The 19996-nt window shown below is 41.9% G+C and overlaps 1 protein-coding gene and 2 non-coding genes across 3 annotated transcripts in view; 2 read left to right on the top strand and 1 right to left on the bottom strand.

Annotated features, from left to right (window-relative positions):
• Positions 1–19996, top strand: part of ABCG2 (ATP binding cassette subfamily G member 2 (JR blood group)) — a 143511-nt gene that overhangs the window by 15599 nt on the left and 107916 nt on the right. The gene's annotated exons all lie outside the window — the stretch shown is intronic.
• LOC112439734 (U6atac minor spliceosomal RNA) lies at positions 9402–9527 on the top strand. Its single transcript, XR_003027970.1, has one exon. It is a non-coding gene; the product is annotated as a U6atac minor spliceosomal RNA (small nuclear RNA).
• On the bottom strand, positions 14115–14222 carry LOC112439644 (U6 spliceosomal RNA). The gene has a single exon (XR_003027901.2). It is a non-coding gene; the product is annotated as a U6 spliceosomal RNA (small nuclear RNA).

Genomic DNA, 19996 nt, shown 5'->3' with positions numbered 1-19996 from the left:
TCTCCTAACTGACATAGGTCTGGGAATTAGGTACAACGCACAATTTGGCAACTCGAGTTAGGTTTCTGCCTAATGGACCTAGATTTTTTTCTGCCTAGATGTCAAGCAGCATCTTAGGAAGCAGTGAATTAATGATTTTTCAGGACCCCATCATCCATTAGCCCTTGCCAGGGGGCACAGCAGATCAAAGCAGTTTGATTACTATTCCATCTCTGTGGTTTACTGTGGTAGTTGCACCATGTTGTCCCTAACAGTGAAGCTACTACCTGGCCTTTGACATGCCAGGACCCCATTATTCTCACTGAAATGAAAGCACACATTTTCACTGCAGCCTTGTCCAGCAACAGCTGTGACCTACAGTGCTCCTTGAGGATGCTAGTCCCTGACTCACTAGTGCATTTCCTTATGTCTTAGTGAAAGGAGAGTTTTTTGAATCCTCCCAGAAGAGTCAAGTTAGTAAATGGCTGAGAAGATTGAACATAATGGACCGACTCCTATTTCCTTGAATTTTGTAACTCTTTGTCTATAATATGTTAGGAAATTTCTGGCATTTCAACCTCATTAACTCCAAACTATCATTGAGTCCAGGATTTCATTGGCTAACCTTTTCAGACTGTTAGGACCATCCCCAGTACTCCAGCCAACATGCTATATTCTAAATCCTGGGGGAGTACACTCAGGTCAATTAATTTGGCTTGAATATTATACTTTATCCCCATTGGTCTAACACCCTTATAATTTACACTCTCAGCTCTTCCCCAGTCTGCTTCTGATATCTGGCAAAGTCATGCAACTCTCTCTTTTTTTTTTTCCAAATTTTTTTTAAGACCGTCTCATTCTGTCACCGAGGCTGGAGTGCAGTGACATAATTATGGCTCACTGAAACCTCAACGTCCTGGGCTCAAGTGATCCTTCTGCCTCAGCCTCCCATATAGCTGGGACTACAGGTGTGCACCACGTTGCATGGCTAATAATTTTTTAAATTTTTTTAGGCCAGACATTGTGGCTCTCGCCTATAATCCCAACACTTTGGGAGGCCAAGGCAGGAGAATCACTTGAGCCCAGGAGTTGAGTTCAGTCTAGGCAACATAGCAAGACCTAATCTCTACAAAAACAAACAAGCAAACAAACAAAAACAGATTTGAGTGCGGTGGCATGTACCTCTGGTCCCAGCTACTTGGGAGGCTGAGATGGGAGAATCGTTACAGAAAAACTTTTTTTGTAGAGATGGGATCTTTGTTGCCCAAGCTGGTCTTGAACTCCTGGGCTCAAGTGATCCTCCTGCCTCAGCCTACAGAAGTGCCAGGATTACAGGCAGGACCCACCACACCTGGCTCAACTCTCTTAGTATATAGATTCTGTCTTCTCCTAGAGAAGACCTGCACTGCTGTCTCTGGCATATTGTTCCAGTTATCTATCCCTACCTAACAAACCACTCTAAAACTTAAAGGCTTAAAACAATTTGTCATGTGTCTCATTGTTCTGATTGGACTGGATTTGAGAGAGAATGGGGGAGGGATTGGAGAAGTGAGTATCTTTTGAAGAGTTTTGTTGTAAAAGAGAACAAAACGATAGAGCAGTAGTTGGAAGATGTGGAATCAAGAGGAATATTTTTGAGGATGGGGGAAATAGATAACAGTGGGCTAGTGGTGGTAATCCCAGCACTTTGGGAAGCTGAGGCGGGTGCACTGCTGGAGCCCAACAGTTTGAGACCAGCCTGGGCAACATAGCAAGACCTTGTCTACAAAAAATACAGAAATTAGCCAGGCATGGTGGTGTGCGCCTATAGTCCCAGTTACTTAGGAGGCTGAGGTAGGAGGACCACTTGAGCCCAGGAGTTCAAGGCTTCAGTAAGCTATGATTGCACCACTGCACTCTAACCTGGGCAACAGAATGAGACTCTGTCTCAAAAAAAAAAAAAAAAAAAAAGGCCGGGCGTGGTGGCTCATGGCTTTAATCCCAGCACTTTGGGAGGCTGAAGTGGGCACAGATCACAAGGTCAGGAGATCAAGACCATCCTTGCCAACATGGTGAAACCCCATCTCTACTAAAATACAAAAAATTAGCTGGGCACAGTGGCAGGTGCCTATAGTCCCAGCTACTCCGGAGGCTGAGGCAGGGGAATCGCTTGAACCCGGGAGGCGGAGGGTGCAGTGAGCTAAGATCGCACCACTGCACTCTAGCCTGGCGACAGAGCAAGACTCTGTCTCAAAAACAAACAAACAAAAAGAAATATAGCATGTTTATACTGTGGGGAAACAAATCAGTGGAGAGGAATATATATATATATTCACACACACATATATACATATATATATTCACTCACACATATATACATATATATATATATATATATATATACAACGATATAGAAGAGAAAGGGGAAGAGTGCTGTTATTGAGTTAGGAAAAAGGGGATGAGACTTCATGCAAAGTAGAGACATTGCCTTAGGCCTTAGTAACATGGACAGTTCCTCTAGGGTAGGGTGATAGGAGAGAAGGCAGCAGATGCAGGTGGGTGGGCAGATACGGTGAACAGAATCTGAAGTTCTCTTGCTTACTTCAGTTTTCTCAGTCAAGTAGGACATAAGGTTATCATCTGAGAATGACTATGGGAGGGGAAAGATGAAAATGTTTCAGTGTTGAAATAGGAAACAGAAGAGTGAATGGGCTAAGGAAGTACAGTATGAGTTGTCAGACATTACTGAGGGTCCCGGCATTGAGATTCTTGATCAAGAATTTAAAATCAGATAATTACAGGTCTTTGTGGCTCAAGCCAGTAATCCCAACAGTTTGAAAGGCTAAAGTGGGAAGATTGCTTGAGCCCAGGAGTTTGAGACCAGCCTGGGCAATACAGTGAGACCCCGTCCCTACAAAGAATTTTTAAAAATTAGCTGGGTGCGGTGGCATTCATTGGTAGTCCCAGCTACTCAGGAGGCTGAGGTGGGAAGATCATTTGGGCCCCAGAGTTCAAAGGCTGAAGTGGGCTAAGATCTCGCCACTGCACTCTCCAGCCTGGGTAACAGGGCAAAACCCTGTCTCAAAAAAAATAAAAATTCAAACACAAAATCAAATAATTTATTATTGTTATGTGTTTTTCTCCACCCACGTTCAACTGCAGGGGTACAGGCACAGAGCAGGGGAGACAGGAATTTAACTAGGGTTTGTGGTTTTGCCAAGCGAGTGACAAAGCAAAAGGGGAGCAGAGGAGCTGAGGGCGTTTGCAAGGATGTAATTATAATGATCATGGAATTTCGGCAGGTATGGTGACTAAAGAAAGCAGTGAGGGGTGAGGCACAGTGAAATACTGGTGTAATTAATGGGTTTTAGGCCCTGGTGGAGCAAGGTCAAAGGTTTGCCGGAGTTGGGTTACTAGAGGGGTTTAGGTGGAAATATAGACTATGCTTACAAGTTCTATGGCATGACCTGCAAGTACATAGGTCATGCAGGGTGGAGAACAAGATCACTGAAGGAGAGAAGTTCAAGGTAGTCAGAGGCCAGAGTGCTGGGGAGATCGTTTTCGGAGATACTGAATTCACCAAGAATTCAGACAGAAGTAGTGTCACAGAGAGTGACAGTACCAGGGGCTACAATTACTGATACAGGCGGGAGATGCTTCTGAAATCTGAAGATGGCAGCAACCATGCAGGGGTAGTCAGTGTTAAAGTGTAATGACATGAAATTCAAAGCTGAGATCTTCTGGGGAAAGTTATTAGATGATCCACTTTGGGATGTTCATATTTTTTGGTAGTCGCTCATCTCAGAATAAGCAATATCAGAAAGTGAAATTTTAATCACAAGAGGGCGCCAGAGTCCAGCAAATGATTACTTTTGGTTTTCACCTAAAGCTAGGGCAATCATACTTTTGAGAGAGGAAGAGGCCACTACTAATAATTATTTGGGGGCGGTATGTGTAAATTGGGACATAGGCTCACACCTTCTCCTACACTATGTAAGCATGGGCAATTTAAGAATGAACTAGCTGTGCACCAAAAGCTCTAATTCCCATAAATCACTCGAAATGCTTTTGACTGCAATCAGGTAAGACAAAAATGGCCAAACTTGATTTTATCTGGAAGAGAGGATTGAGAAAGACTCTCCCCTCTGGCCCACATCTCTAGTTCTATTTATTGCTTATCCCGTTTTTCCCTTTAGTGCAGTATCGGTTTGACTGTATCTTCAAGTTAAGAGAATTGCTGTATTCCCCAAAATATCTTGGTCATTTGAAAGTAAAGAGTTCTCGGCCGGGCACAGTGGCTCACGCCTGTAATCCCAGCACTTCAGAAGGCAAAGGTGGGCGGATCACGTGGTCAGGAGATCGAGCCCATCCTGGCTAACACAGTGAAACCCCGTCTCTACTTAAAATACAAAAAAATTACCCAGGTGTGGTGGTGTACTCCTGTAGTCCCAGCTACTCAGGTGTCTGAGGCAGAAGAATCACTTGAACCTGGGAGGCGGAGGTTGCAGTGAGCGGAGATCGCGCCATTGCACTCCAGCCTGGACAACAGAGTGAGACTCCATCTCAAAAAGAAAATTAAAACGAAAACACGATGATGGAAGTAACAGACACTGGGGTTTCCAAAAGTGGGGGGGCAGGGGTTGAACAATTACCTATCAGGCACAATGTTCACTATTTGGACATTGGGTACACTAGAAGCTCAATCCCCACCAGTATGCAATCTGCTTATGTAACAAACAAGCACGTGCAACCCTGAATCTAAAATAAAATAATTTTTAAAATACACAATGAAAGTGGCTTTTGTTAAGCCCCCTGTTTAGCACATCCTCTCCTTAATTAGCCAAACTACGCTCTCTTCTTCTTTTACATATATATATTTTTTATTTTTTATTTTTTATTTTTTTAGGGACCAGGCCTCTCTGTGTTGCCCAAGCAAGAGTGCAGTGGTTAATCCCTGGTGCAGTCACAGGGCACTACAGCCTCGAGTTCCTGGCCCCAAGAAATCCTCTCACCTCATTCTCCTGAGTAGCTGGGAATACAGGAGCAGAACATGGCATCTGCGCCTCTTCTTAACAAATGCAAATAAAATCAACTCTGGCTTCTGTTATTCCTTGAAAAAAATGTATGTATGGGTCAGGTGTGGTGGCTTATGCCTGTCATTCCAGCATTTTGGGAAGAAGCTAGGAGTTCGAGACCAGTGTGGGCAACAAAGCAAGACTGTCTCTATAAAATATTAGCCAGTTAATGGTGGCAAGTGCCTATATTCCCAGGTACTCAGGGGCTGAGGTGGGAGAATTGCTTGAACCTAGGAGTTTGAGGCTGCAGTGAGCTATGATTGTACCACTGCACTCCAGCCTGGGCAACAGAGCAAGATCCCATCTCTTAGAAAAAAAAAAAAAAAGAAAGAAAAAGTATGTATTTATAGCTACCGGCACACTTTTAACCATATGGGGCTTATTTCTACCATTCTTTTTGCTTTAGAACAACATCCTTCATCCTCACTGAATGGGATGAATGTAAATAGGACCTCAGGAAAATAAGGCAAAGGTAAGGCTGCTGGGGAGAGCATTTCAAAATAAACTACAAATAGATTTTACAATTTATTTTACTCTCCTTCAATGAACACAAAAATATTGCATTACTAGCCAGGCACAATGGTGCCTGCCTGCAGTCCCAGCCACTGGAGGCTGAGGCGGGAAGGTTGCTTGAGCTCAGGAGTTCCAGTCCAGCTTAGGCAACATAGAGAGGCACTGTCTTAAACGTATATATGTATATGTGTGTGTGTGTGTGTGTGTGTGTGTGTGTGTGTGTGTGTAGGATTACTTACATTACTGACATCTTTAACCTAATTATATCTAATTCAATCAAAACATATTTTATTACCAACTTATATATGCATGAGCATTCTACACCTGTAGGAATACCCACAAGGTAATAGTCTTATACAGGATGCTTAGGGTGTTTTGTTTTGTTTTGTTTTATAAGACACATCTTTAAGATGCATTCAAAGAGTGATCTACCACTAGGGTACAAAAGCAAAAAACGTATTCAGTCAAAAATAACTGACAACTGGGGAAAATGGTGAATAGCAGAGAAGATTCTGTTTATTAGTTTTATCTTTAGGTTATCTTTGGCAAAGGAAAAGCACAGTATATTGCTACTACCACGTAGCTTGAATCTAAAACTTATCATTACTTATTATTTTATATAAGATTGCCAACACCAACACAACCCCTGCTAATCAAAATGAAAGAAAAATTTTCTTTCACTTAAAATTTTTAGTTTTTACTTATAGAAAGAGGTATGAACTTTGTTTTTTTTGTTTTGTGTTTTGTTTTTTTTGAGACGGAGTCTTGCTCTCACCCAGCCAGGCTGGAGTGCAGTGGCATGACATCAGCTCACTGTAACCTCCGGCTCCCAGGTTCAAGCGATTCTTCTGCCTCCTGAGTAGCTGGGATTACAGGCGCTCACCACCACGCCTGGATAATTTTTGTATTTTAGTAGAGATGGGATTTCAGCACGTTGGCCAGGGTGGTCTCAAACTCCTGACCTCAGGTGATCCATCTGCCTCAGCCTCTGAAAGTGCTGGGATTATAAGTGTGAGCCACCGCATCCAGCCTGAATTTTGTTTTTATTTATTTTTGTTTTTTTGGTGTTTTTTTTTGTTTTTTTGGGTTTTTTTTTTGAGATGGAGTCTCGCTCTGTCGCCCAGGCTGGAGTGCAGTGGTGCAATCTCTGCTCACTGCAAGCTCTGCCTCCCTGGTTCAAGTGATTCTTGTGCCTCAGGCTCCTGAGTAGCTAGAATTGTAGGTGTGTGCCACCACACTCAGCTAATTTTTGTATTTTTAGTACAGACAGGGTTTTGCCATGTTGGCCAGGCTGGTATTGAACTGACCTCAGGTGATCCGACTGCCTCGGCCTCCCAAAGTGCTGAGATTATAGGCTTAAACCACTGCACCTGGCCAAGGTATGAACTGTTTTGTTTTGTTTTTTTTGAGACAGTCTTGCTCTATCACCCAGGCTGGAGTGCAGTGGTGTGATCTCGCCTCACTGTAACCTCCTCCTCCCAGGTTAATTGGTTAAGACCAATTTTGTCAGTCCAATTTCAAATGTTATAATTAAATAAGTAATTTAGGCTTTTGATTTAAAGTTGCAATACCACAAGTTTGGAGAAAATAGTAGGACACTTGAAATAAGTAAGGTTGGCCATATTTATGGTTTCAATTTATTTGCTTTGTCTGGGTTGCTTGAGCACTTGGGAAAGTTCAGTTTTTTAAATTAAAAAATGGAAGTACCTTGGTATGCAGAAAAAATTAACAGAGCAGATCTGTTTGAGGCTGCTATCCCTAGAAAGCCCTGCTTTTGAGCTTGATTCTTAGGGAGCATCTGGAAGTTGCTTCACAGTGTCCCCAGTCATCAGTTAACTGATAAGGGTGGGTCACACACTTGCTTTCTTTCCTTCTGAGACTCTGTAATTTTGGTTTCAGAGTGTATCTACCCGACCAGCCCTCCTAAAAACCTTGGGCCCTAAGTCTCTAGTAGAGTTCCCTGGGCCAAAGTATTGCACAAATGTTGCATTTTCATTGCTAGGGGAAGTGTGTGCTCTGTGTGACCCTTCATGGGAAGGCGAGAGCTTCAGGAAGCTTGCACATGGATTTCTCCGACTCTCCCTATAGCTTTCCCTTATTATCCAGCTATGTATCCTTGCAACATTGTTGTAATAGTAATAAATCTTAGCTATGAGTAGAATGATTATATATACTGAATTATGTAAATTGTTTCGGTGAATCTCTGAACATGGAGGTGGTCTAGGGCAATCCCAATGACACTCTAAAGAACTGGATGTTTTAAACTTCCAAGTACAGTTTAAAGTATTTGGAAATGTTTAATGAACTAAGATTGTAAATTAGACCAAACCATTATTGAGAGATTCCTTGGAAGTGAATACTGAAATTTGCTACACCTACTGATAGAGCAACAGTATTTGTAAACTGAATTTACAGCCCTAAGAAAAAGCAGAGTCTTAAATTTACAACTTTAGTTATCTTATATTGATTTCTAAAATTCACATGAACATTTGAATAGACTTTTCAGCCAACAAAAATATCCTTCATTGTGCCCTGACAGGGATATTGAAAAAAACAAAATGAGGTTGGGTGCGGTGGCTATGCCTGTAATTCCAGCACTTTGGGAGGCTCAGGTGGGAGGACTGTTTGAGCTCAGGAGTTCGAGACTAGCCTGCATAACATAGTGGGACCTCGTCTCTACTAAAAATAAAAAAATTAGGCAGGTATACTGGGGCATGCCTATAGTCTCACCTACTAGAGAGGCTGAGGCAGGAGGACTGCTTGAATGCAGGAGTTCGAGGCTGCAGTGAACTGAGATTATGCCACTGCACTCCAGCTCTGGGTGACACAGCAAGACTCTGTCTCAAGAGAAGAAAAAGAAAAATATCCCTCGAGGAGATCAAAAAAGCTCAAATTTAATATATCTCATCACCCAATAGCAGATTTCTTGTCCTCGAACAGAAAGACTTCTTTTCCGGTTGTCCACAGTTTCATATCACTAAGATTTCAGTTAAAAAGAAGGAGACTAGGATGTAGACCTGGTTATGCCACGTCACAGGAAACCATATTATACCACTTTACAGAGTCTGCCTCTGATGATAATGTTAAAATGTTATTAAAAAAAATCAGTAAGTAGGAAGTCCAATTGAACTCATGTAACAGCTGGTAACTCTGTAGTGTTAAAAGCCCAGAAAAAGTTAATAAAAGCTCGTCTTTCTAGTCTTTTAATATTCTTTAATGTTCTAGAGATTTCTCCATTGGATTATGAAGAGTGCGGCAGGGGTCTCAAGTAAAGCAGTAAATACTTGTTATGCATAAAAATGCACTGCTTTGAGACTGGGCGCAGTGGTTCACGCTTGTAATCCTAGCACTTCGGGAGGCCAAGGTGGGTGGATCACCTGAGGTCAGGAGTTGGAAAGCAGCCTGGCCAACATGGTGAAACCCCGTCTCTACTGAAAATACGCAAATTACCTGGGCTGTGGTGGTGAGAGATGAAGCTGGCTGGGCTTCTGGGTCGGGTGGGGACTTGGGGAACTTTTCTGTTAGCTAAAGGATTGTAAATGCACCAATCAGCGCTCTGTGTCTAGCTAAAGTTTTGTAAATGCACCAATCTATGGGACTATTGGGTTTGTTGTTTCAAGAATAAATGTTAAGAGCTCAAAGGAAGACGAGACCACTGTGGGCTAGAGTGGTAGTGAAGAAACACTTCATGGAGAAGGTGGGCCTGGATCTAGGTATTAAAATTAATACATTGGATTTAAAAATATGACAACGAGGAACGGCATGAGTAGCAAGAGTGTGAACGAAGGATGGAAGTGAGAAAATAAGAGGCATGATTATGAGATGCCTAGCTGTCTTAGAAAAGAAGAGTGGGGAGTGTTGTATGAAAGGACAGAAAGTTAACACTTCTCTTGACAAGGATGGAAGAGGCCCTCGGGCCTGACAACAAGCACACAGTTAAGGCATTGCCACCTACTTCATGGCATCCAACTATCATTTTTATTTTATTTTTTTCAATGAAACAACTACAAAAAAAATTTTTAAAAAAGAAGAAAAAGAATGGAAAAAGGCTGTGTAGTATCAGGATGTGGTGGCCGTGCTTCTAAGGGTCAGGAGTTTGGACTTGATTCATTTATTTTTTTAAGACAGGGTCTTTCTGTATTGCCCAGGCTGGTGTTGAACTCCTGGCTTCAAGCAAAGCTCCCACCTTGGCCTCCCAAAATGCTGGGATTACAGGACACTGCGCCTGGCCAGGACTTGATTCTTTCAGTTGGGAGAAGAACTAGCAGATTTTCAACAGGCAACAATATGAAGAAAGAGTTTGATAGTTCTAGAATAAAGATTATACTGGAGACAGGGTACAGGACAGTTTAGATTGGATTAGAGAACGAAGTATTGTTAGCAGAGACTAGCTTGGAAGACAGCCCAGATATAAAATGATAAATGGTGGCTGGGTGTGGTGGCTCACGCCTGTAATTCCAGCACTTTGGGAGGCCGAGGCAGGCGGATCATGAGGTCAAGAGATCGAGACCATCCTGGCCAACACGGGGAAACCCCATCTCTACTAAAAATACAAAAATTAGTCGGGTGTGGTGGCGTGCACCTGTAGTCCCAGCTACTCTGGGGGTTGATGCAGGAGAATTGCTTGAGCCCGGGAGGCAGAGGTTGCAGTGAGCCGAGATCGCGCCACTGCACTCCCGCCTGGGCGACAGAGCAAGACTCCATCTCAAAAATAAATAAATAAATAAAAGATAAAATGATAAAGGGCTAAGATAAAGTAAAGTTAGAGGTTATGGAGAGAGACAGATTCCTCAAACATTGTAAAGGAAGAACTGATGGGACTGGTGACCACATGCAAAGGATAAGAGTAACTTTATGAAAGTGGAACGGAATGGTAAGTTTTCAGAATAAAGTGTACATCTATGGGTCATTTATATTATAGTTTTTATTTTTAATGCCAAGTTAGTTGGAGTCTGTGTGTATATAGAAAGGTAGTGTGAAAAGAAAAGTTTAGATCCCTACTTTTTCAGAGAAAACAACTTTCAAAACATAATTCAAAACATAATTGGAACACATATCTTAGAGGTTTAATGCTATGCATTTTAAGATTAAGATTAAGACTGTCCTGAGACTTGGAAGAGCAATCTGCTGGTGTGTTTGGAAGACTTTTCAATGATTTTGTAGGGAAAAGCCCAAGTACTAACATCTTTAGTGATTTCACCACACTGTGAAGTTCTCTGCCAGTGGAATTTGAAGGAAATAAAACTACAGGAATTCATTAGACATTTCCTAGTGTGCCCCTGTTGGTAGACGTGCTTCAGGAAAAGGTGAACAGCTCCTAGCCAAAGAGGAAGCAGCTTTCAGAAAACAAAGCCAAGAATAAGAATTGGCAGTACTCTCAAGACACTGAGCAACTTGTTCAAGACAGTCTGGTCTTCCTGTTTTGTGGGATTTGGAAACATATTTTGCACTTAAATGGCAAATCTTTTGACAGCATAGGATTTTAGTTTCAAGTATATTTTTATACAAGTATATTTTATACACCTACTCTAATAATGAAATTCAAATATTCCCATCCTAATCCCCACTGCCTCCAAAACAATATAATTAATCCTTCTCTGATGGAGAGAATGACAAATTCCCTTCTGCCAAAAGCAACCAGTCTTCTTATTCCTTTAAAACATTGTCAACTATCTCCCTTTATTTTAAGGCAAAAGAACAAATAAAATAAAATGAAGCTTTCTTGCATTACCAAGTAAGGCTAACTGATCTAGGATCTAAAATATACTGAAGATGTGCAAAACTTGTGCATACACTTGGAATTATTGGCAACTGTGAGTGAGTATTTTATGCCTATGCTCTTGGTTATATTGAATATCTATAGCAAAGTTATTCTCCATGTCCAAATGGGACCTTAAACATATATCATCAATATTATATGCTCTGCAGCAAACTGCCTGGCTTGAATTCTTTTTTGTTTGTTTGTTTGTTTGAGATGGAGTCTTGCTCTGTCACCAGGCTGGAGTGCAGTGGCACGATCTCGGCTCACTGCAACCTGTACCTCCCAGGTTCAAGCGACTCTCCTGCCTCAGCCTCCCGAGTAGCTGGGACTACAGGCGCCTGTCACCACGCCTGGCTAATTTTTTGTATTTTTACTAGAGACGGGGTTTCACCATGTTGGCCGGGATATTCTCGATCTCTTGACCCCGTGATCTGCCCGCCTCAGCCTCCCAAACAGCTGGGATTGCAGGCGTGAGCCACCAAGCCTGGCCGGCTTGAATTCTTTACAGCTGAGGTGTGTTAGGTCTTTGCAAAGCAAACAAAATTATTTCCTACTTGAAGAAAAGAAAACTAGAGAAACGGAAGAGGAAAGAGAAAGTTTGCAAAGTGATCAAAAAGGAATAATTATATTTAAAGAGTTACCTTTTCATTTAAAGTTTGGAGCTGGCATACCTTTGGTCCAGCTGTGGCTTTAAGATTTTCTTGTACAAAAGTAGAGAGTAAGTATTTCAGGGTAATCTGTAAAAAAAAAATCTTGTGCCACTGCAATAATTTTATTCTGATAATATCAGAAAAATTTAGTTGCCCTTTTGCTTTCTCATGTTTAAGGAAAGTCTTAAACATGAGTTTAAGTTTCTTTCTTTTTTTTTTTTTTTTGAAACTGAGTTTTGCTTTTGTCACCCAGGCTGGAGTGCAATGGCACGATCTCAGCTCACTGCAACCTCTGCCTCCCGGGTTCAAGCGATTCTCCTGCCTCAGCCTCCCAAGTAGCTGGGATTACAGGCACCCACCACCACGCCCAGCTAATTTTTGTATTTTTAGTAGGGACAGGGTTTCACCATGTTGGCCATGCTAGTCTCAAACTCGTGGCCTCAGGTAACCCAAAGTGCGGGGATTACAGGCATGAGCCACCGCGCCTGGCCTGAGTTTAAGTTTCTTAGGCAAAGCTCTCCAGTTATATTTAAGCTCCAATATTCGAACATTCTAATTAAACCTCTTTGAAGAAATAGTTCTACATGTTGTTAACTATGGAAACCAGCCATGACTGTCAGTTTGCTGCGGCCCTGGATCATTGAATTCAGCTACTAGAATCCACTTGTCATTAACAGTTTACAAAACCAAAAAGAACAGGGGAGTATTCCTTTCTCTGGTCTTTCCCTCAGTTCTTTCATCTTTTCGCCTCATCCTCAATTCCATCCCCCACTCTCTTCTCACCTCTCCAGTTCTTAGTAATTTGCAATACAATGTTTTGAATTACCCTCAACGCTTTATTGGTTTTAAGTTGGAACCCCATTAAACTGGCATTGTGCTGAACACTAGTTTCATTAAATTAAAGTATAATTTGTGGCATAATAGCAGGCTAATAAAACATATTTAATTAATTAATTTACATCTATTTAAATGGAAACCTACCCTATTAGTGTAAAGAATTTGGGTGGAAGGGAAAAAGAAAAGGTAAAGTACAGAAAGTTCTGTGCTACTAAACTATTGAAACAAATATTTCTAAAAATATAATCTCTCAAATTTATTTTCTTATTTATTTACTATTTTTAGAGACAGGGTCCCTCTCTGTTGACCTGGCTGGAGTGCAGTGGTGCGATCAAGGCTCACCGTAACCTCCAACTCCTGGGCTCCAGTGATCCTCCTGCTTTAGCCTCCTGAATAGCTATGATTACAGGTGTATACTACTGAGACAGCCAAGTATAAAGGGGTCCCCGGAGAACCTCTGACCAGCCTGTACACTGGGAGAACGGGGTGGAGCCATGGGAAGTTTGAGCCCTTTGCAGTGGGGAGGAGCCTGGACGCTCCTGTTCCAGGGTGGTAACCTGTGATTCAATCTGTGAGGTGAGAGACCAGCTAGCAGAACTCTCACTTTGCTTAGAGTCCCTGTTTCCCCTTTCTCCTTTTCACGCAATAAATTCCATTTTTCTCACTCTTCAAAGTGTCTGCAAGCCTAATCTTTCCTGGTTTTGTGACAAGGACCTCAAGGAGAAAGTCCTACAACACTACCATGCCCAGCTAATTAAAATATACATATATATATATATAATTGTAGAGATGGGGTCCTCCTATGTTGCACTGGTTGGTCTTGAGCTCCTGGCCTCAAGCAGTCCCCCTGCCTGGACCTCCCAAGGTGATGGGATTACAGATGTGAGTCATCACATGACGCCTAGACTCTCAAATTTCTTGGCCGAAAGTTGACATGGGGCATTATGGGACTTTATCCATTAGTAGCAGGTTGGATGGCAGCTCATGGAATAGTGCCATTGATAAGGCCCTTTGAGGTAAGCAAAATGATACTTCACCGATATTCATTTTGTGATCTTGGCTTCTAAGACCTCTCTTTAGATAATGCTGAATTTTAAATTGCTTGGGGAGCTTTTAAAAATCCCAAAGCCCTGCCACACTCATACCAATTAAATCAGAATTTCTTCCAGGAGACTCCAGTATGCAGATAGGTTGAGGACCAGTGCTTCTTAACACTTAATGTACATATGAATGACTTGTGGATCTTGATGAACTTGCAGGTTTTGAGTGTAGGCTTATGCTGAGGCACAAGATTCTGCATTTTTTAAAAATGTGTTTTTATTAAATAGGGAACACTTCACAAATTTGTGTATTATCTTTGTGTAGGGCGCCATGCTAATCTTCTCTGAATTGTTCCAATTTTAGTATATGTGCTCTCAAAGCAAGCACAGATATTGCATTTCTAACCAGCTCCCAGGTGAAGCCCACAATAGTCCTCCCTGGTCCTTGAGTAGCTAGGGAGTTAGGAAGTATTCCCTCTATTTCTGTCTCCTAAAAGAGATTATAAAGAACTGTACAGCTGCTTCTTTCAATGTCTGATATAATTTGCCAGTGAATCTATCTGGGGCTAGGGACTTTCTGTTTTGGAAGTTTATTAATTATTGATTCAATTTTTAAAATAATCCTGGGTCTTTACAGATTGTCTAATTTGTGTGTGTGAATTTTGGCAGATTGCATCTTTCAAGGAATTGGTCCATTTCATCTAGGTTATCAAATTCGTGAGAATAGTTTTGTTACTATCCTTTTAATGTCTGTGGGGTCTTTAAGTGATGTCCACTCTTTTTTTAAAAAAACTTTTACTGACAGGGCCAACCAGGTAATGTCTACTTTTTTTATTTCTGATATTAGTAATTATGTCCTCTCTCTCTTTTTTTTTTTTTTTTGCAGTTAGTGCAACTGGAGACTTATAAATTTTATTGATCTTTTCAAATAACTGGCTTTTGTTTTTTTGTTAATTTTCTCTATTGATTTTCAGTTTCATGTTTTTTCTGATTTTTATTATTTCTTTTCTTCTGCTTAATTTGTCTTTAATTTGCTCTTCTATTTCTAGTTTTCCAAGGTGGTAGTACACATTATTGATTTTGGATTTGTCTTTTTTTTCTAATATATGTTTCCAATGACGTAAATTTCCCTTTTATTGCAATTGCTGCATCCCACAAATTTTGTTAATTATATTTTCATTTTTATTTAGTTCAAAATTTCTACATATACAATTGAGTATATTGTTGCTATTATTATTTTAACCAGTTATCTGTTAGATCAATTAAGAATAAGAAAAATAGGCTGGGCACGGTGGCTCACACCTGTAATCCTAGCACTTTGGGAGGCTGAGGCGGGTGGATCACCAGGTCAGGAGATTGAGACCACCCTGGCTAACATGGTGAAACCCTGTCTCTACTAAAAACACAAAAAATTAGCCAGGCGTGGTGACAGGCACCTGTAGTCCCAGCTACTTTGGAGGCTGAGGCATAGGAATGGCATGAACCCAGAAGGCGGACCTTGCAGTGAGCCAAGATCCCACCACTGCACACTAAAGTTCTCCTTTCTTTATGTGGATTTCATTTTCTGACCTTTATTGATTTTCTGATCTTTATCAATTTTCTTCTCTTTGAAGAACATCTTTTGGCCACACATGGTGGCCAATGCCTGTAATCCCAGCACTTTGGGAGGCTGAGGTGGGAGGATCACTTGAGGCCAAGATTTCCAAACCAGGCTGGCCAACATAGTGAGACCCTGTCTCCAATTTTTTTTTGTTTGTTTTTTGAGACAGAGTCTCAGTCTGTTGCCCAGGCTGGAGTGCACAGACATGATCAGGGCTCACTGCAGACTTGACCTCCCAGGCTCAAGTGATCCTCCCATCTCAGCCCCCCAAGTAGCTGGGACTACCAGTGTGTGCGTCACCACACCTGGCTGATTTTTTGTATTTTTAGTAGAGATGGGGTTTTGCCATGTTGCCCAGGCTGGTTTTGAATTCCTGAGCTCAAGTGATCTGCCCACTTCAGCCTCCCAAACTGCTGGGATTACAGGCATGAGCCACCATGCCGGGCCTTCTATTTAAAAAATAAAATAAAGTAAAATAACTTTTTTTTTTTGAGACGGAGTCTCGCTCTGTCGCCCAGGCTGGAGTGCAGTGGCGCGATCTTGCTCACTGCAAGCTCTGCCTCCCGGGTTCACGCCATTCTCCCGCCTCAGCCTCCCGGAGTAGTTGGGACCACAGGCGCCCGCGACCACGCCCGGCTAACCTTTTTTGTATTTTTAGTAGAGACGGGGTTTCACCATGTTCGCCAGGATAGTCTCGATTTCCTGACCTTGTGATCCGCCCGCCTCAGCCTCCCAAAGTGCTGGGACCACAGGCGTAAGCCACTGCGCCCGGCCTAAATAAAGTAAAATAACTTTTAAAAAACATTTCTGCAAGACAAGTGTACTGACAACAAATTCCTCTGATGTTTATTTGTCTGAGAAAGTCTAATTCTTCTTTAAATCTGAAGGGAAATTTCACAGTATACAGAATTCTAAGTTGGTGGTATTTTTCTACCAACATGTTAAAATACTGCATTCTCTTCCTGCTTGCATGGTTTCTAAAAAGTCAGATATAATTCTTATCTTTGTTTCTCTATAGTTAAGAATATTTTTCCCCTCTGACTTCATTGAAGATTTTTTCTTTATCTTTGATATTCTGTAGTTTGAGTATGATATATCTATGTGTAATTTACTTAGGATTTATTCTTCCTGGTATTCTTTGAGTTTCCTGAATCTGTAGTTTGGTATCTAACATTAATTTGGGAGAAACTGTCAGTTCATAATTGCTTCAAATATTGTTTTTGGCCAGGCGCAGTGGCTCACGCCTGTAATTCCAGCACTTTGGGAGGCTGAGGTGGGTGGATCACCTGAGGTCGGTGGATCACCTGAGGTCAGGAGTTTGAGACCAGCCTGGCCAACATGGTGAAACCCCGTCTTTACTAAAAATGCAAAAATTAGTTGGGTGTGGTGGCAGGAGCCTGTAATCCCAGCTACTAGGGTGGCTGAGGCAGGAGAATCACTTGAATTCAGGAGGCAGAGCTTGCAGTGAGCTGAGATTGTGCCACTGCACTCCAGCCTGGGCGACACAGCGAGATTCTGTCTCAAAAATAAAATATATATATATATACACACACACATATATATACATATACATATATAGTTTTTGTTCCTTTCTCTCTTTCTGTATTTTTTATAATTGTCCCGCAGTTCTTGAATATTTTGCTCCCCCTTTTTTGGGTCTTTTTTCTCTTTGCTTTTCAGTTTCTACTGGACATCCTCAAGCTCAGAGTATCTTTCTTCAGCTATGTTTAGTCAACCCGTAAGCTCATGAATGGCAATCTTCATAGTGTTTTTAATCTCTAGCATTTTTTTGACTCTTTCTCAGAATTTCCATCTGTCTTATTACATGCCATCTACTTTATCCATTGGAGCTTTCATTTATTTATTTTTCTTTTTTAGAGGCATAGTCTCCTTTGTCATCCAGGCTGCAATGCAGTGACATGATCATAGCTCACTGCAGCCTCAAACTCCTGGGCTCAAGTGATCCTCCTGCCTCAGCTTTCTGAGCACTTGGGACTACAGACATGCACCACTGTGTCTGGGTATTTTTTGTAGTTTTTGTAGTGATTGGATCTCGCTATGTTCTGCAGGGTGGTCTTGAACTCCTAGCTTCAACTGATTTTCCTGCCTGGGTCTCCCAAAGTGCTGGGATTATAGGTGTGAGCCATCATGCCCAGCTTATTTATTTTTATTTTTGGAGATGGAGTCTTGCTCTGTCACCCAGGCTGAAGTGCAGTGGCACAATCTCAACTCACTGCAACCTCTGCCTCCTGGGTTCAAGCTATTCTCCTGTCTCAGCCTCCCGAGTAGCTGGGATTACAGGCACGCGCCACCATGCCCAGCTAGTTTTTTGTATTTTTAGTAGAGACGGGGTTTCACCATGTTGGCCAGGTTGGTCTTGAACTCCTAACCTCAGGTTATCCACCCACCTCGGCCTCCCAAAGTGCAGGCATGAGCCACCATGCCCAGCTGGAAACAAATGATTTTTTTTTTTTTTTGGAGACAGTCTTGCTCTGTCACTCAGGCTGGAGTGCAGTGGTGCGATTTCGGCTCACTGCAACCTGTGCCTCCCATGTTCAAGCAATTATCATGCCTCATCCTGCCAAGTAGCTGGGATTATAGGCATATGCCACCACGCCAGGCTAATTTTTGTATTCTTAGTAGAGACGGTTTCACCATGCTGGCCAGGCTGGTCTTGAACTCCTGGCCTCTTATTTATTTTTTGAGACAGGGTCTCACTGTATCACCCAGGCTGGAGTGCAGTAATGTAATTATAGCTCACTAGCCTCAAACCCCAGGTCCTGACTGATCCATCTGCCTCAGTCTCCCAAGTAGCTAGGACTACAGCCACATGCCAGCCCACCCAGCTAATTTAAAAAATTTTTTTAGTTTTTAATTTAATTTAATTTTGAGACAGGGTCTTACTTTGTTGCTCAGGCTGGCGTGCAGTCGCGTGATCACTGCTCACTGCAGCCTTGACTTCTCCAGGCTCAGGGGATCCTCCTACCTCAGCCTCCTGAGTAGCTAGCACTACAGGTATATGCCACCATGCCCAGGTAATTTATGTATTTTTTGTAGAGACAGGGTTTTGCCATGTTGCCCAGGCTGGTCTTGAACTCCTGCACTCAAGCAGTCCTTCCACCTCACTCTCCCAATATGGTGGGAGCTACTATGCCTGGCCCCATTAGAGCTTTTATCATATTAATCATAGTTGTTTTTAATTCCCACTCTGATAATTCTACCCTTCCTAAAATATCTGTGTCTGGTTCTAATGCTTTTTCTGGTCAAACTATTTTTTGCCTTTTAGTATGCCTTGTATTTTTTTTTTTGTTGAAAGCCAGACATGATGTACTGGGTAAAAAGAACTCTAGTAGGTAGGCCTTTCCTGATGTGGTGGTGAGGTGGGGTGGGTAGGGGGTAATATTCTACAGTCCTGTGATTAGGTCTTGGTTTTTTTAGTAAGCCTGTGCCCCTAGGCTGTGAATTTCACAGTGCCTCTCAGTCTCCTCAAACTTTCACCTTAAATAGGACAGGATGGCTGGAGGGGTTTGGGGTTGGGTATTTCCCTTCACCAAGGTCATTTAAGTGCCCATAAAACCTCAATAGGTTAGCCTCTCATAAGATAGTTTCTCTTAAAGGCAGGTCTTGTTAAGGAGAACAGAATGTTCTGGTGTATTTAAAAATGGTTTAAATTTCCCCTGCGCAGTCCGATGCTAAAGGGGATTTTTTTTTTTTTTTTGGTAATCTTCAGTGTAAGAGCATCATAAAGTTCCAGGAGGTAAAACGTGGGCCCAGAAATGATCTTTTCGGTATGCTAGTGCTGATGAGGTTCTTAGTTGCTGATTCATAATAATTTATGAATCAGAAGAAATTGAAGTATGAATCAGAATGGTAATTAATTGGTTTTCTTATGGGCATTCCTATGACTGAGATACTCAAGTTTCTTCCACAAGCAAACTTACCAGATTTTAAAAAAACAGGAGATGCACTTGAGAGCTTTTGCATCAAATAATGGAAAATCCTTGTGTGAAGCTGTCTCCACTCATAACAGAAAAACTTCCTTATGCCTGCAAATTTTATATTGCCCTGATTCAGTGTTAAAAGTGTAGTTAAGTGTTCTCAGATTCTGGTAATTATGATTAAAGATAATTAAGACACCACTTATGGGATGATTATTCTGTGCTAGGAACAATGAACAATGCTAAGCACTTAATCCTCACAAAATCTTTGCAGGTAAAGATGACTACATTTTGGTAGATTAGGAAGGTTAAATGACTGATTTAGTCAAAGTCACCCTCCAAGTTAGTAAAACCCAGAGGCAAGCTCCAGTGCAGAGCTCTCTAGTCTGTTACAGTAGTTAGTCAGACATGTGCGGGGCAGGAGCGTCCCCCACCCCCAACCCAGGAATGTCAGGCCACCATCAGGTGATGGTCAGGCAGTTGTTACACTGGCTCTGCAAAATAGTAATTGGTTGCAGCTGGCGCCAGGGAAAGGCCGTCTCCCAATAGATAGAAACACCTGAAACTAGTGATCAGCAACTTCCTGATAAGATCTCAGGAGCTGGGCGAATGGGCTCAATCAAG

The sequence above is a fragment of the Pan paniscus genome, chromosome 3 (assembly GCF_029289425.2).
Source record: "Pan paniscus chromosome 3, NHGRI_mPanPan1-v2.0_pri, whole genome shotgun sequence".
NCBI lineage: Eukaryota > Metazoa > Chordata > Mammalia > Primates > Hominidae > Pan > Pan paniscus.
Note: the sequence above shows the minus strand (reverse complement) of the source record. Positions and strands in the feature narration are given on the sequence as shown.